We start from the raw sequence: 17,336 nt of genomic DNA, 5'->3' as shown, positions 1-17,336 counted from the left end.
GTGCACATATTTTTCTATGATCCTTTAGCTATGAAATAGTATTTCATACGCCTATTGGGATTTATACTTAGTCTCCTGTGGTCACCTGAAAAGTAGCATTTCTAGAGCCACGTTTACTGTCTTTCCCTCGCAAATTTCGTAATCTCTTTCAGTGAAACCACCATTATCGCAGTTAACAAGACTAACTTTTCTCCATTCATTCATCCAAATCAGTCAGTCTTAGATTTTAGGCATTTTTTTTTTTCTTTTGACATTGTTCTCATATTTTTTTGTGAATAAATCCTTACTGCCATCATTTTAGCCCAGACCTTCTTCTCATGTGTGAATGATCACCTTGCTGTTTGTCTTGTTTTCCTCTCTAATCCCTTCCTCTCTCATGGCTAGACTGATATTTCTTCTTCTCCTTCTTCTTTTTTTTCTGGACGGAGTCTCACTCTGTTGCCCAGGCTGGAGGGCAGTGGCGTGATCTTGGCTCACTGCAACCTCCGCCTCACAGATTCAAGTGATTCCCCTGCCTCAGCCTCCGGAGTAGCTGGAATTACAGGTACCTGCCACCATGCCCAACTAATTTTTTGTATTTTTAGTAGAGACAGGGTTTTGCCATGTTGGCCAGGTTGGTCTCTAACTCCTGACCTCAGATGATCTTCCTGCCTCGGCCTCCTAAGTGCTGGGATTACAGGTTGTGAGCCACCCAGCATAGGCTGATTTTTCTAAAACAACTCTTTCACAGTGTTGCTCTGGTGCTCCTAGAAATGGTGTTTGCTCTCAAATGAAATCTGCTCTTCTGCTTGCTTCTCACTGCCTTCCACAATCAGACCCCACTCTGCCAATCTTTCTCTTTTTCCCCCTTTTAAGTAGCATCTGCCCACATCACCTTTCTTCATTGATTCAGGCTTAAATGAACACTTGTTCAATCCCAGTTACAAGGTCTATCTGTCTAGAAGGTTCTCCTCTTGCCCCTTTCCCCTTCTCCCATGTCAATATCCTTCCCATCCTTCCAGGATGTGTTCAAGTTTGAATCATCTATTATTTTTCTTTCAACTTCCTTCTGCCTTCTCTACTCTCTTTCATCTCTGAGCTCTGAATGCAGAAATATTATGTCAGAACCATGTGTTTACTGTGCTTTACCAACATATGTGCTTCTTGAGGTTAGAAATTATGGTTTATCTTCCTCAGTAATTCTCACAGTGTCATAATGCCCAGCACAATGCTGTGTAGTAGATGACCATGTAACATTGGTGGGTAAATTACATGAACTTGTAGTGGTGGCATTTTCTGAGTCATCATCTATAGGCCAGTGAGATGACATTTTCTCAAGATAATTTTAAAAAGTAAGAAAAAAGAAGGCTTCTCATTTATAATTTCCAGATAAGATATCCCCTACTTTGCCCCTGGATGGTAGAACTGGATATTGTAAAATAATAGTAATTAGTATTTGAATGGCATTTAACTGTTTATAAAGCACCTTCACTTATATTTGCTTATTCATAATTCCGTAAGTTCTTCCAAAATTACTATACACTTTGAGGCCGGTGGTGTGATGTGTGAAGATGAGAGAGAAGAAGTGAGGGTGGATTTGCAAAAATATTTGATAGTGTATTTTTTTTATTGGTCTCAAGGAGGTCTATTTCTAGGAGTACTGAGAAAGATATATATGTATATATCTTTACCCATTTACTAGAAAATGGGTTTACTTCTCTAATGTTTTAGCAATAAGGAGAATTCCAGATATACAGCAAATAAATCTGAATGTTAGCCCTCAGGAGCTGCTGACAGCAAAAGACTGAAGATCCTATATTTCTATATTCAGATCATACTACTGAGGGATTTCAAACTTCTCTTTCTCAAGCCAGCTTTTATGGTTTAATAGTTTTTCTGTTATGAAAATAAAGCAGATGACACAAAATTTCAGAGAAAGACAGCAAAAGTAAGAGCCAAAGAAAAGAAAGAGTGGAAGGGAAAAACGCATCAGTGAAAAAAATGGAGAGCTGACACTTTGGCACCGAAATGTTAATGCTTATTTTTAAGATTATATCGCCACCTAGTAAATCAGCTCAGAAATACATCCACAGAAAACGACAGCTTGTTTGGTGCTGAGCTCTAATCCTCTGGTTAGCAATTCCTGGGAGCACCTTTTCTTTTAAACATCTGCACACACAAGTGTGCTACCTGCGCACGCTTTTCTCATCGCTCAGGCCCAGCCCACGTTCTCCTGTTCATTTAGAGCAATGTGACGGAAAAGTCAACAGCACACATTTTAGAAATGAAAACAAACCAAGGATTTCTATCAAGGAATCTGTTACCTACTCTTGAAAAATGATTAGTTAAAACCATATATATTATCATTTGCCAGTTCTGAATAATTTAATTCTGGGTTTTTCATTAATAAAAATATTTTACATTTTCTACTTTCATTTCTGTGTAGAACAGAAGTGGTCTGTTCATGGTCTTTTTGGTTAGGAAGCGTTGGAACTATGGAATTAAAAACACTAAACACTGCTTAATTTTCTTGTCTTCAGTTTTTCTGTTATTGCAAACAATCTTTTATTTCTTCTGCAGTGTTTGTTCGCACTGAATGCTTTATGCTTGATCACCCACCCTGATTCTGTTTCTGTATAAAAAGCTTGTTAGCTTGATAAAACACTGCACAGGGTTTTAGTTTGTTATTTAATAGATGATTACCTGGGTGGCATCCTGACTATAGCCCTTGCTAGTGCCAATTTTTAAATCTGTGAGATAGGGATAACAATAGTGCATTTATCACTGGGCATTTGGGAAAAATAAATTAAGCAGCAAGTGCTCAAAAGTGTTAATAATTATTAATAATAAAAATAGATCAATTAGAAATGGTATAAATGAAGGATAGAGACTGATTTCATCTTGCTCAGTAGATTAAAATGGCACAGGAGATCAAAATGTTTTAACGAAACACATAGATAAAGAAGGCATGTATTCTGAGACTAGAAAACCATTCATTCTTAAAAATTCAGGTGATTCAATTCTTAAAAATTATTAAATTGTAATCATATTTTAAAATGATTGAATTCAAATACTTAAAAACCTTGAAAATATACCTCCATTCTTTTTTCTATGCTATCTTTTTATTTTTGAAAGAAATCTATCCTCACTTCAGCCTTCCAAATATCTCCATTTTATTTTGAGGACTGTTTAGAATATTTTGATTAAAGAAATTAGCCAAGAGTTTAGGATATGAAGTAGGGGAGGGGAGATAATTGTTACGAGAGCCTTTTTCATGGGGGCTGTCAGGCATAAAAGTATCAATTTTGTTTAACCCAGACGTGGCAGATTCTGCTATTTATCCCAGAATAACGGTTGTTTTTCTTTTTCCCTTAAGGTAATAGAACTTTTTGCTGGTACATAACTATACAGCCAGATATGCCTTAGCTTCTTAAGTGTGGCATTGGCTGTGTGATTTGTGCTAACTTTGGTGCCATGCCTTTATGAAGAACATGCATTTTCTTCTCCCTTTGTCTTTTTCTACCTTTCTGCTGGCTGGAATGTGGATATGATGATGAGAATGGAACGGCCACTGGACCAAGAGAGGAATGCTAAGTTTTAAAGAGAAATAGAGCAACGAGATAAAAGAAGCCTGACTTCCCATCACTTCTGATGTGCCATAACAGCCCTGGAATGCCTATGCAGACCTTACCTGAGAAATAAGCCAATGCCTATCTGACTTAAGCTTAAATTTTTTATTTTTAGTTTCTTTATCACAGTAGCATAAACTGTACTACAACTAATTCTAATAGTCTACAAAGAGTAACAAGCCTTTGAAATATGAATGTAAAATTGTAGATTTTAAGTTTGGTGTCTGCACACTGCAAGGCACCACTTCCCAACGAGTAGATTTGATATCGGACTTTTATCAAAGAAAAGAGACTTTTCATGTATACCAAAAAAGGTATAGGTGGTAGGAGGATTCTATTGTGTGTGGCTATCAAAGCAGTATCCTGTTTTCTTTAAAAAAAAAAAAAAAAAACCAAAAAACAAAAACAAAAAAAAAAAAATGGAGAGGCTACGAAGAAATTAACTCAGGATAGAAGGTGGCTTGTCTGGTTATCTGGAATCCAAGCTTCTTGCAGAATAAAAAGACAAGTGCAGATGATAATGACAGGGGAAGACGAGGGCTCTGGATCTGAGCACAGTGCGCTGGAGGAAGCATGGAAAAGGCCATAGGTTGTTGAACAGATCAAAGCAGCCCTTGGAGAGAAGATAAAAACATTAATTGGAATTTATTAAGATATTTGCTACCTACATTACAATGTCCTATTTTCTATCTCCTCTAATAATAGCTAATGATTATTGAGCACTTTCTATGTGCCAGATACTGTTCTAGGGTTTTACATCTGTAATAATGTAATCTTTACAGAAACTCTCCGAGGCGGTGCTATTATTTTTATTTATGTTTTCCAGATAAATAAATTGGAGCGTCGAGGGGTGAAATTACTTGGTAAAAGTCATCCTTGTTAGTAAGTTTGGCATTTGAACTCAAGCATTTTGCCCTAACCAATATGCTCTACTATCTTTATATAATGTTTACTAAATTCTCCGTTGCTGGCCATTATCTTCAGACAAGCGGATTTGGGTTACACGGGAGCTTCAGAAAGAGGACATAACTGAAGACATCGTTATATTTAGTAAAACAATATACATTATCATACTAAAGGCTTCCCAGTAAATAAATCTGCTTAACTCTGTTTAATTCAGAATTTCCCAAATGTACTTGATCACAGAACTAATGTATTGAGCACTGACTATTGCCACTCCGAAAAGCTAGTGTTTCACTGAACATACTTCTCAAATTCTTGGGGAGAAAAATATATTGACCTGGGTGTCAGGGGGCCCACATCTCGGTTCTGATTTGGTACCTTTTTGTTTACATAGCTTGGGGCAAGTCACTGTAGATTTCTGGGATTTCACTTAGTTTTATTCTTTTCATTTTCTTTTCTTTATTTTATTTTTATTTTTTTGAGACAAGGTCTTACTTTGTTGCTCAGGCTGGAGTGCAGTAGTGCAATTATAGCTCGCTGCAGCCTCACTCTCCTGGTCCTAAGTAATCCTCTCAATTTAGCCTCCTGAGTAGCTGGGACTATGGGCATGGATCGCCACACCTGGCCAATTTTTATTATTTTTTGTAGAGCTGGGATCTTGCTATGTTACCCAGGCTGGTCTTCAACTCCTGGCCTCAAGTGATCCTCCTGTCTCAGCCTCCCGAAGTACTAGGATTAGAGGTGTGAGCCATGTCTAGCTAGATACTTGATCTAGTAAAGCAGTGTCCAAGTTGATGCAGTGACCAGTGACATGTGAGCTTTAAGGACCAGGCTTGTATTTGGAAAAAGTGAAAGCAGAGATACAGCTATAAAAAAATCCAGATAATTAAATCCAGTTGTAAGCAAAAAGAGAAGAAATAGAACCAGGGAAATTTTGTATTGAGAGATTTTCCTTAAGCATTTAAGTACTGGCATCAAAGAATATGTATGATAGATGATCCATAAGTATTTGGGCTCTGACTTTAGCCTTCGTAGACATGGGGACATCACTGATTTCCATGCTACCTCAGATGCCTACTGGTATCTTTCTCCAATTTGCAACCCACAATATCCAACTAGTTATTTCCCATCCATCTTGTTCATGTAGTACCTTGACCAAATTGTAAAGGAATAACTCAAGCCAATTAGACAGTTGCTCTTTGGCCAGGTGAATAAGACAGAAGAAGATATTTCAGGCAGAGAAAGTAGCACATGCAAACACTCAAGTGTAAGAAAGAGCAAGATAGGTTCAGTAATCTTGGGTTAGTGCAGACTGGTGGAATGTGTATTCATGGGATTTTTGTAGGTGTGGAGTTTGAAGAAGGAGGATTCCAGAGAGAAGTGACTGGAAATGTAAGCTGGGTTTGGGTGGTGGAGTATGTTCCATGTGCTGTATTCAGGATGCCTCTTCCTGCATAGACTCAAGTTTTAGGTCTATCTTAATAGGAGTTTCCAGAAATTAAGCATACAAGGAAATCCTTTTATTCTGATGAGATTCCATGACTCTTATGTGTCTTTGGAAAATTAGGATATAAGCTAGAGTACAAGTAGCAACCCAATTCTGTTCTAATAGAATAATTCAATTATCATGGTACTGTCATTGGAGGTATCGTGAATTTGCAGGTGTATGTTTATTTACATAGAAATAACTTCCCACCTTTCTATGATGTGATAATTTCTACAATAACATCCTCATGATATTGGCTGCCTTATAAATAAGTCTACTCTACATGACGAGGTTCTTCTAGAACTTTTGAAACTAAATTCACCCCTGGACGAGACCAGAATAAAAGAAGAATTTATGCTTTAAATATAATTGTTGTAATTTCTGACTTTTTCTGACAATGGTTCTACTTAGTGCCTTATTGCAGTAGTGTAAAAAATAAATGGGATCAAGATATTATTGGGATGATAATTGTAGTCTCCTGATTTACAGCCCATTGTTCTAGCCCCATCCCATTTGAACTACTGTCTTTTGGTTAGGAAGTTTCATGTTTTATCTGTAACCATCAACACTGGCCATCTGTGCTGGGTGTGACAGCTCACACCTGTAATCCCGGCACTTTGGGAGGCCAAGCTAGGTGGACTGCCTGAGCTCAGGAGTTTGAGATCTGCCTAGACAACATGGGGAAACCCTCTCTCTCTCTTTTTTTTTAATGGGATTGGCTGCTGCTGCTTTTTTTTTTTTTTTCCTTCTTTTTATACTTTAAGTTGTAGGGTAGATGTGCACAACATACAGGTTTGTTACATATGTATACTTGTGCCATGTTGGTGTGCTGCACCCATCAACCCGTCAGCACCCACCAACTCGTCATTTATATCAGGTATAACTCCCAATGCAATCCCTCCCCCCTCCCCTCTCCCCATAATAGGCCCTGGTGTATGATGTTCCCCTTCCCGAGTCCAAGTGATCTCATTGTTCATTTCCCACCTATGAGTGAGAACATGCGGTATTTGGTTTTCTGTTCTTGCGATAGTTTGCTGAGAATGATGGTTTCCAGCTGCATCCATGTCCCTATAAAGGACACAAACTCATCCTTTTTTATGGCTGCACAGTATTCCATGGTGTATATGTGCCACATTTTCTTAATCCAGTCTGTCACTGATGGACATTTGGGTTGATTCCAAGTCTTTGTTATTGTGAATAGTGCTGCAATAAACATACATGTGCATGTGTCTTTATAGTAGCATGATTTATAATCTTTGAGTATATACCCAGTAATGGGATGGCTGGTCATATGGTACTTCTAGTTCTAGATCCTTGAGGAATCACCATACTGTTTTCCACAATGGTTGAACTAGTTTACAGTTCCACCAACAGTGTAAAAGTGTTCCTATTTCTCCACATCCTCTCCAGCACCTGTTGTTTCCTGACTTTTTAATGATTGCCGTTCTAACTGGTGTGAGATGGTACTTCATTGTGGTTTTGATTTGCATTTCTCTGTGGCCAGTGCTGATGAGCATTTTTTCATGTGTCTGTTGGCTGTATGCATGTCTTCTTTTGAGAAATGTCTGTTCATATCCTTTGCCCACTTTTTGATAGGGTTGTTTGTTTTTTTCTTGTAAATTTGTTTGAGTTCTTTGTAGATTCTAGATATTAGCCCTTTGTCAGATGAGTAGATTGCAAAAATTTCCCCCATTCTGTAGGTTGCCTGTTCACTCTGATGGTAGTTTCTTTTGCTGTGCAGAAGCTCTTTAGTTTAATGAGATCCCATTTGTCAATTTTGGCTTTTGTTACCGTTGCTTTTGGTGTTTTAGACATGCAGTCCTTGCCCATGCCTATGTCCTGAATGGTATTACCTAGGTTTTCTTCTAGGGTTTTTATGGTTTTAGGTCTAACATTTAAGTCTCTAATCCATCTTGAATTAATTTTCATATAAGGAGTAAGGAAAGATCCAGTTTCAGCTTTCTACTTATGACTAGCCAATTTTCCCAGCACTATTTATTAAATAGGGAATCCTTTCCCCATTTCTTGTTTTTGTCAGGTTTGTCAAAGATCAGATGGCTGTAGATGTGTGGTATTATTTCTGAGAGCTCTGTTCTGTTCCGTTGGTCTATATCTCTGTTTTGGTACCAGTACCATGCTGTTTTGGTTACTGTAGCCTTGTAGTATAGTTTGAAGTCAGGTAGCGTGATGCCTCCAGCTTTGTTCTTTTGACTTAGGATTGTCTTGGCAATGTGGGCTCTTTTTTGGTTCCATATGAACTTTAAAGTAGTTTTTTCCAATTCTGTGAAGAAACTCATTGGTAGCTTGATGGGGATGGCATTGAATCTGTAAATTACCTTGGGCAGTATGGCCATTTTCATGATATTGATTCTTCCTATCCATGAGCATGGTATGTTCTTCCATTTGTTTGTGTCCTCTTTTATTTCACTGAGCAGTGGAGGAAACCCTCTCTTAACCAAAAATACAGAAAATTAGCTGGACGTGATGGCACATCTGTGATCCTAGCTACATAAGAGGCTGAGGTGGGAGGATCACTTGAGCCTGGGAGGTGGAAGTTGCAGTAAGCCAAGACAGTACCATTGTACTCCATCCTGGGCAACAGAGGAAGACCGCATCTCAAAACAAAACAAAACACAAAAACCAAACCAAACAAAAAAACCCAAAACAAAATACAGCCATCTACTCAAGGCCATCTACTTAGTTATTTGGCATATGGCATTCCTTATATATACATATTTGAAAATGATTTAAAATCTTACATAATATTTGACTACTTGGTACAGAGTATCCATCATAGGTAATTCTTGACCCTAAAATTATTGTCAGTTCAATCCCTTGCTGTTTATAATACATTAAACTAAACTAAACTAAACCCAGAATGGGCTAAACTAAACAGAATCATTGTTAGGCTGGGAATTTAATAAGCCATATTCTAAAAGTCCCTGAAGCTCTGAATTACTTGGTTATAATATTTAGAATCACTGTGATACTGTGTTACAAAGTAAGGGTAATGGGGAGAGATAAAGGGAAAGTAGGAGGCTTCTATAATGTTTAAGGTGGTTGTAAGAATAGTGACGTCTAAGAATAACCTTAGATGTCCTACAGCATCAGACAATGGTAGTACAAAAAGGAATCCTGTAATAACAAGAGTTTAAAGGGAAAAATAACTTCACTTTACCCCATCTTGGTCTATATCAGATGTTTGATCTTTCCAGTTGACTGAAGTAATTTCTTAATAGAATCCTTGAAAACAAAAAATGATGAAGTAAGAGTAAGATAAATGATTTTAAAGCCACCAAAATTCAAGTGGGCAAGCGATGCAAGGGTTAATTCCTTGCTGTTAAATTTTCTAATAAAATTGGCAACAGGCTGTTGAAAGTTTATTAGCTTGATGCTGGTTAATGATCTTTACTGTTTCTGTTTTGGACCACAGTAAAGGAACACAAACCAAATTAACCAGCACATGAGCCCTTTAAAAGAACCTCTTTAAAATAATTTACTTAGCTTATTTACTCCCACTTTTTGAGTCGTCTGAACTACAGAATTCTCCAAATGAACCAGTACCCCAACTTGTTTGCCAGAATAGAAAGATGAAAAGAAAAATGAGCTCTTACAATACCCTGTGGGACTAATTACCCTGATCTGACTAGACTGGTTGTTAGATCTGAATTATAGTCATGAATAAGTTAGATCTTAATTAAAGTCATGTATGGGGTCCAAGAGGCAATGTCATACAGGCAAAAAAGCTGTTTTGTAATAAGTAGAAATTAGTATTATAGTGCTTTGTGAGACATTGGGCTTCTGGTTAGAAACCTATCTTCTGAGATGTAGAATAAATTTCAGGTTTAAAACATTAACTCATGTTCTTGCTATATATGTGGTCCTTTCTAAACTTTGAAACCATATCAATTTTGGGGGATTCCAGTAATGTGAATGAAATGGTATTTTCAAAATTAGCTTATTGTTATTTTCTTTTACCTGCAAATGTATGGCAGCTTTTATTTAATGTTTTAAACTTTCTTAATAGCTACCAGCATCTTGCGTGAGTAGGAAACAATGAAGCAAAAAAGATTTTTAATCGGATTGGATAATATAAGAGAATTTCCTGGTGGTAGAAGGTGTTGAATATTAAAAAATAGCTTTGGAGTAGATAACAAAATTTTCTTCTCTAGAGGTTTTAAAATTTAAAGAAGCTTCATTCAGAAAACAAGTGGATGAACTACATCTATGTTCCTTGACCTATTCTTTTTTACTGAAGAATAAGAATGTTCTGAATGTGTCACAAGCCACCTAAAGGAAGGGAGGTATTGAACATGTACACACAAACCCAAACATCAGTGGCAACTATGCTGTTAGGACTAATTGAAGAATCCTAAAGCCAGAAGGGAACCCAAGCTGAGTTTTGGTTTCAACATGAGTTAACAGCCTTAGAGAAATGGTGAGGAGGGGCTCTAGGCCACTGTGTTAGAGTAGCCAGATGCCAAGCCACACATGAGAGAAGATTCCAGAAAAAAATTAATCTTCCTGAGAGTTTTCATTTATGTTAGGATTTCTAATCATTTCCTCAGTGGAGGGAAAGAGGCGTGCATCCTCACATTTGAATAGGACATATGAGTTTACAAAATCCTCTCACATTTACAGTGAGTTACTGAATGAACAGAAGCAATCATTCTCATTTCATAATTGGTGAAATGGAGACAAAGAAATTTAGTGATTTGCTCACAGCCAAACAGCTGGAAAACGGTTGGGATAGACCTCAAAGGCAAGTCTTCTGACTCTAAGGTTGGTATTTTTCAGATACGGTGTATCCTTCCACTTCTTTAAAGTGTTCAAAGTCCTACTTTCCTGGGAAGTGAGATATGAAAGGAAGCTCAATGATTATCTGTTTTAAGTGGAATTCTTTTGAGACAGAGTCTCGCTTTGTAACCCAGACTGGAGTGCAGTGCTGATCCTGGCTCACTGCAACCTCCTGGAGTCAAGCAAATCTCCTGCCTCAGCCTCTGAAGTAGCTGGGATTACAGGCATAGACCATTATACCCAGCTAATTTTTTTGTACTTTAGGTAGAGACGGGGTTTCACCATATTGCCCAGGCTGGTCTTGAACTTCTGACCTCAAGTGATCCACCCACTTTGGCCTCCCAAAGTGCTAGGAGTACAGGTGTGAGCTACCGCACACTGTCTGGCTTAAGGCGAATTCTTCAAGTTTCCAGAGTAGGACTCTTGGCTATTGGTTTGCAGAACTATGGCCTCGATTTTGACTGTCAGATCTGCAAAGTGCGGCATATAACCCCATACTGACAAGTAATTTGAATGCACTTGAATAGAATGAGTCACAGGCTCTTAAATTCTCTTTCATAACATTGGCTCGTAGATTCATATATTGTTAGGGTAAGAATGGAGCTTTATATTATTTAATACAGTGATTTGATTTACATGTGAGGAAATTGTGTTCTAAAGGTGTTGAGCCTGTGCTTAGTAGATATATATTACAAATGGTGAAATCTCCAGGAAAATGTTTCTAATGTAAAGAAAATTCCAAAATAGAATAGGAGCCACAAAAAATCCTGACCAATTTTCTTTAGTGAGAGTTAGAAGAAAGTTTCTTAACCAACTTTTTACATTAAGTTTATATAAAAGGATGTTAGCATTACCATGGCACATTCATGAAGAGTTGTTATACAATGTGTTAAGAGGTGATGGGGACAGACGATCTGGTATCTAAGAATATTTAATGCACAAAAATACCACAATCGTGTGGTTAACAGATTTTTTTGTTTCATAGCATTTTCTTCAGAATTTTGTAGTCTTAAAGAGTATAGTAATTTGGAGATGAGTCTGCATTCATGTATGAGTCATTTGGATGTGTGCAAAAAGAAGAGCAGTGAATTTTTATTTGTTTGAGATGGAGTCTCACTCTGTCTCACAGGCTAGAATGCAGTGGTGCGATCTTGGCTCACTGCAACCTCTGCCTCCCAGGTTCAAGCGATTTTACTGCCTCAGCCTCCCAAGTAGCTGGGATAACAGGCATGCACCACCATGCACAGCAAGTTTTTGTATTTTTAGTAGAGACGGGGTTTCGCTAGGTTGGACCAGGCTGGTCTCGAACTCCTGATCTCAGGTGATCCACCTGCCTCGGCCTCCCAAGGTGCTGGGATTACACGTGCGAGCTACTGTGCCCGGCCACAAAGCACTGAATTTTAAAAGGCATGCCATGGTTTCTGCGGTGCCTGTTTTGAATCATCCATATCTTTGAGTTTGGCCTATAGCGTATTTGTTTCTAATCCCAATCCGTTCTGAAACAAAATTATCTACTAATAGTATGATATTCATTAATGCCCCAAATGACTTACATATGCAGTAAAATTACACTTTTCTCAGCAGTTAGAATATAAATCAAGAGCATAAAGTAAAAATCATATACAATCAATGTTGCCCTTGGAATGTCCCATCAAGTACACCACCACCTGAATAGGTTTTATACAGCTAATTTTCCTTGTTGTTTCTTGGAATGAGCATCAGATTAAGCATCTGGCTTATTTTTAGGAGTCATATGATACAAGCAAACAAACAAAGTATAGCAACTTTAAACACTGGAATTAGAATAAGCATGGAGCACGTGCACAATGTGGACGTACAGAACCAACACTAATCTAGGGAAGAGTGAGTTTTTCCTCTCACGTAATTATCGCTCTGGGCTATTGACTTACTGACTTAGTGACAGGATTCACCGCTTTATTTAAATAGTTTGTTCTTTTTCCCTCTTTTGTTTCAAAGTTCTTAGAAGTGAATCACCCAAGTTAAGTGTGTAGATATCACCAGTCTGCTGTGTGTGTTTGCTTTTTGTACCCTGGAAAAAATTCTTTCTCTCAACAAGTACTGAGTATAATTTAAGGATTCCTCCCATCAACTATACACTCTTATACCAGAATTTTCAGCTTGACGCTGAACTATATCCATTGCTGAGATGCATGCAGGTCTGGGCAGAAGCCCACTTGCAAAGAGGGTAAAAGGGATTCTAGGACAGAAGTCTGCACAGAAAGAAGTTTTGCTAAGCTATACAATATTCCTTTTGTTTTGTACTCAAAACCCCAAAAACCATGAAAACAAAGATTTTTCCAATGTCTTCTGCAAACACATTTGCTGGGAAAGCCTTAAGTGAACGTAAGTGAGCGTGTGTACCTCCTCAGACTCTCCGTTTGACCCTCTGGAATAGTCATAGGTTTCACAGCAGATGGTTGGAGTGTTTGATTATAGGAGCTAGCCTACAACCTGCTGGGGCCTTTTTGCAATACATGGTTTTCAGACCGTGCTACCTTTTTAAAATTGAAACCATTCTGAATTCTAAAACACAGCTGACATTCAGCAAAGGGATTATAGATGTGAGGTACTTGGCCATGCACAGTTTGCACTGTTTTCTACTAACTTGATTTACTGTAGGCCCTAGGTTTGTAGTTTTGAACCTGCTTGTTGTCTTAATCTCTGACATGACCTTTTGATTTATGCTAAAGTTTATAGTTATTAAAAGGGCTAAATGAGAGTGTTTACACTTCTGATTTCTCCTCTGTACATAAAATCCCTAAATAGAAAGATTTTTGATTAAATGAAAATTTTTGATTGCTGTCTTTGGCCTTCCTTGGTACCTTAAGTTTGAAAAAGCAGTAAAAGCAACTCAACTGTTTAGAAAAGGTAAGTAATAATAGTAAGTGATTGGGGTATGTTTGGAGAATTAAGGGGCACTGGAGATGTGTATTTGCCATAGAGTGACATGAAGTTAAGAGACTCTTTGTCGCTGAGATAGCTGTCATGGCTACAACTCACTGAGAAGCACAGAGAAACACCCTCTGCTGTCCAGTATTTCAAAGCCCTTTATTGCTTTATTTGTTTAGAGGTGCATCAGGTAAATGGAGTGCTTATAATTGTAGGTGTAGTACGAGCTATTAAAGCAAATATATTTACAGCCCCTGTAATTATGCTTCAGTAAAAGTTGTTCTGGATGGCTCAACAGGACTCCTCCTTGGGTAATATATTTAGTTTTGTATCTTCTCCAATGATGCAGAACAACTTATAATCAAACATTTTCTCCTGATGATACCTTTATTTCTGGCATGACCTTCTTCTCTTTGAAGTCCAAAAAGAATATATATATATAAAATATATATTTATATATATATATATACACAATATATATATATACACACACACACACACACACACACAGAGAGAGAGAACATATATCGAGTGACAGATAAATGTAATGTGCTCCAGGAACTTACTGATTTATTGACCAATAGTCGCTTTAAAAAAATCTGTAATACAAAGGCTAATGAAAGAAGGAAGACACTGTAAGGATAATGTTAAATAAAGTATTTGTTTAGGCGTGATGTTTGAATTCCTACCCTGATGCCTTTTAGTGTTGGATATTCTTGCACAGACTTTTCTACCTAAGAATTTATGTAGGACAACATGGCGATAGATGCTATTTATCAGAAATATTGTATTACAGCTTTCTCTTTGGTGACAACCTGAGTCTTCTCTTGGGAGTGTTTTAACACTTATTTAATTAGGTCACCTTTGGGCAAAGTGAGTTTCGAGCAAACTGAAAGGTTTCTAAATTCTTTCAGATCACCTGAATACCATTTAGTGTCCTGGTATGTTAATTTGCCGAAAGAAACCCCGGGGAAGGAAAATAATTAAGCCCATAAATAAACAAAATAAGTAAATGCTTACTTATAAATGACAATATCCTATATTTGTGTAAGATCTTTGCTTGCTTTATGGAATAGGACATAAAATATTTGATGAAACTGAGTTTCCATTACAATTCTATAACTTTTTTCTGAGAATTCATTTCCATATTTTTCTCCACAACAGCTCCATAGGTTATAAGGTCATTAGGAGAAATATTTTATCTTTCTCTTGCAACTGCTTATAATGATTAATATGGTGCTTTGAATAAATGGTGGATATCTGCATTATTTTGGAACAGTAAATGCTTCATCTTATTCAACCCAGAGATTCTGGAGTCAAGTGAGAAACAGAAACATAACTAATATACCTCATGGAATTGTTTGGCCATTTAAAGCAGTAGAAATTTGTGTTTTTCACCATTCCCAAACCCTTCTCAATGGAAAATTGTTTCTTCTTTTTATCATGTGGCACAACATGTCTACTAATTAGGTTACCACCAGTTTTTGACTTTAGGATTATGCCTTAAACTTCTGCAAATGTCAAAATATGGAAAGAGAGCCATTAAACTCCTTGGTCTAGCCATGTTTGAATCCACTCTTGGGCTTCCTGGTTATATGACTCAATAAATTCCCTTTTATTTAAGCTGGTTTCAGCTAAGTTTAATTTGCATGTAACTTAAAGTATCCTGACTAATACATTTTGCATATTTGGAAATGCAAAATGGCTCAAGAGAAATAGATTTTTTTCCTAGAAATCTTGTCTGCTTTTTCAGAAGCTTATGTTAGATAAAAGGTGATGCTTTGTATGTAGATTCATAGATTGCTCAGTATAACTGAGAAATGTGAAGTGAAATGTTTTAGTGATATTCAGCAATTGCATAGCTAATAAAACAGCAATAGAAAATTTGCATATTCTCTTACAGTGATAGAAGGATTCAATGTAAAGTACACTTTAAGGAAGAATATCTATGTACAATGATAGCATATTTGCTCACTGAATCAAATATTACCAATAAGGACTTAGCAAAACATTGACTTTTATTCTCACTTATAAAATACATTTTATTTTTCTTGCCCATTTAAGTTTATGTCCACACAAAATTCACCTTGATTCTTCCTTTTGCTTTCATCTGTTGCAAAGAAAAATCTTTCTACACATGTTATGCCTACTTCAGATTTCAGAGTAAAATTTTTAAAAAATGAGCTGTTTTAGTTTCCAAAAGATGATTTTGATTTGCCTTCTGTTTCTAGATGTGCCCTGCAAGGAAAAAGCCAGACTGCTACAGGTGGTTTGTTTTTTCTTCCAGATCTTGAACACAAACCATTCTCTTCTTTTCTTTCTCTCTCCTTCTCTCAACCCACAGTCATTCATTTCCTTCTTTGAAGTGGAAATGTGCTTACCCCCTTTCCAATTTTTATTATTTTGAGGCACATTTTATGTTAGCGGGCATGCACAATTTTAAAATCAGACACAGATATTACTTTCTCATATCTGGCAAGTCAGGTAAAAATTTGTAAACCGAATGTTTATTAATTACAAAGTTACTTTTAGGACCCTAATTATTATCAATCACCATATTGCCATAACTATTTTGTATGTTCCCCCAAATAGCATTGCTTTTGATGAATGCAGTGTGATTCGGAGTACTCCCAATACACAGTCATTTGACAGTTTTTGTTTTTTTAACAATGGCAAGCATGCAGCAGATTTTAAGATATATTAAAAGATGTTCGTCATATCTAGTATCTAATAGATGTAATCAAACAAAGGCTTTTATCAAGCCCATTCAAAAGATTCACTTTATAGGCACAAGATTATGGTAATTTATTATTCATGTTATTCTCTGGATGGTGTGGTTTTGGTTCAGGCAAAGATGCATGTCCCTGTCCCTGCTCAGTGTTCGTCTGCTAGCTAGTATCCTACCTAAGATTACATTTATGCATTTGGTTTTGGTTCAAGGTTTCTTGTTCCCGCTGGCAAACACAGATGCTCCTTAATTCCTCTCCACCTGAATGTGCACAGAATATAATTATGACAGGAGCTAACATTATCTAAAATGCATTTCCATTTATGCTTGTAGACCAAGGTCAGAACAATTAATCTGAAAGATGGTAGCACCACAGATTATGCCAAACAATATTTTCCCAAGGAATGTGATGCTATATGTCACAAATAGGTAAAATATTCATGCAGATTCTCTGCTGGCCTCTCTGTCAACACAGGTTTACTGTCACTCAATATGAAGTTTACAAAATAGACTGCAGGGAATGCAGATGTTTCTAGTGGGGAGTATCTCTTGCATATGTTGTAATAATATTGTGAGGGTTAATTTTATATGTCAACTTGACTGGGCTATGGAGTGCCTGGATGTGGGGAAGTCCCACGTCTGTTGTAAACATCCTGAATAGCAGGTATGGTGATGTTAAATAATATCATGTTTAGTGTTCTCCCCCGCCCCCCCGCACTGTTGCCCAGGCAACTTGTGATATTCAGACAGCACTGCTGGACCATTAAGCTTCTCTAGGTGAAATCTGGCCCTGTGGGTTGGTGAATCCATAAAGGCTCAGGACACTGAGGTCCTGACACTACATCACTTTCAACGGAAATCTTGTGACTCTGATGTTAGAAAGGTAACTTGTTTGTTCTTAAGA

The sequence above is a fragment of the Piliocolobus tephrosceles genome, chromosome 2 (assembly GCF_002776525.5).
Source record: "Piliocolobus tephrosceles isolate RC106 chromosome 2, ASM277652v3, whole genome shotgun sequence".
Lineage (NCBI taxonomy): Eukaryota > Metazoa > Chordata > Mammalia > Primates > Cercopithecidae > Piliocolobus > Piliocolobus tephrosceles.
This window is presented reverse-complemented; position numbering follows the sequence as displayed.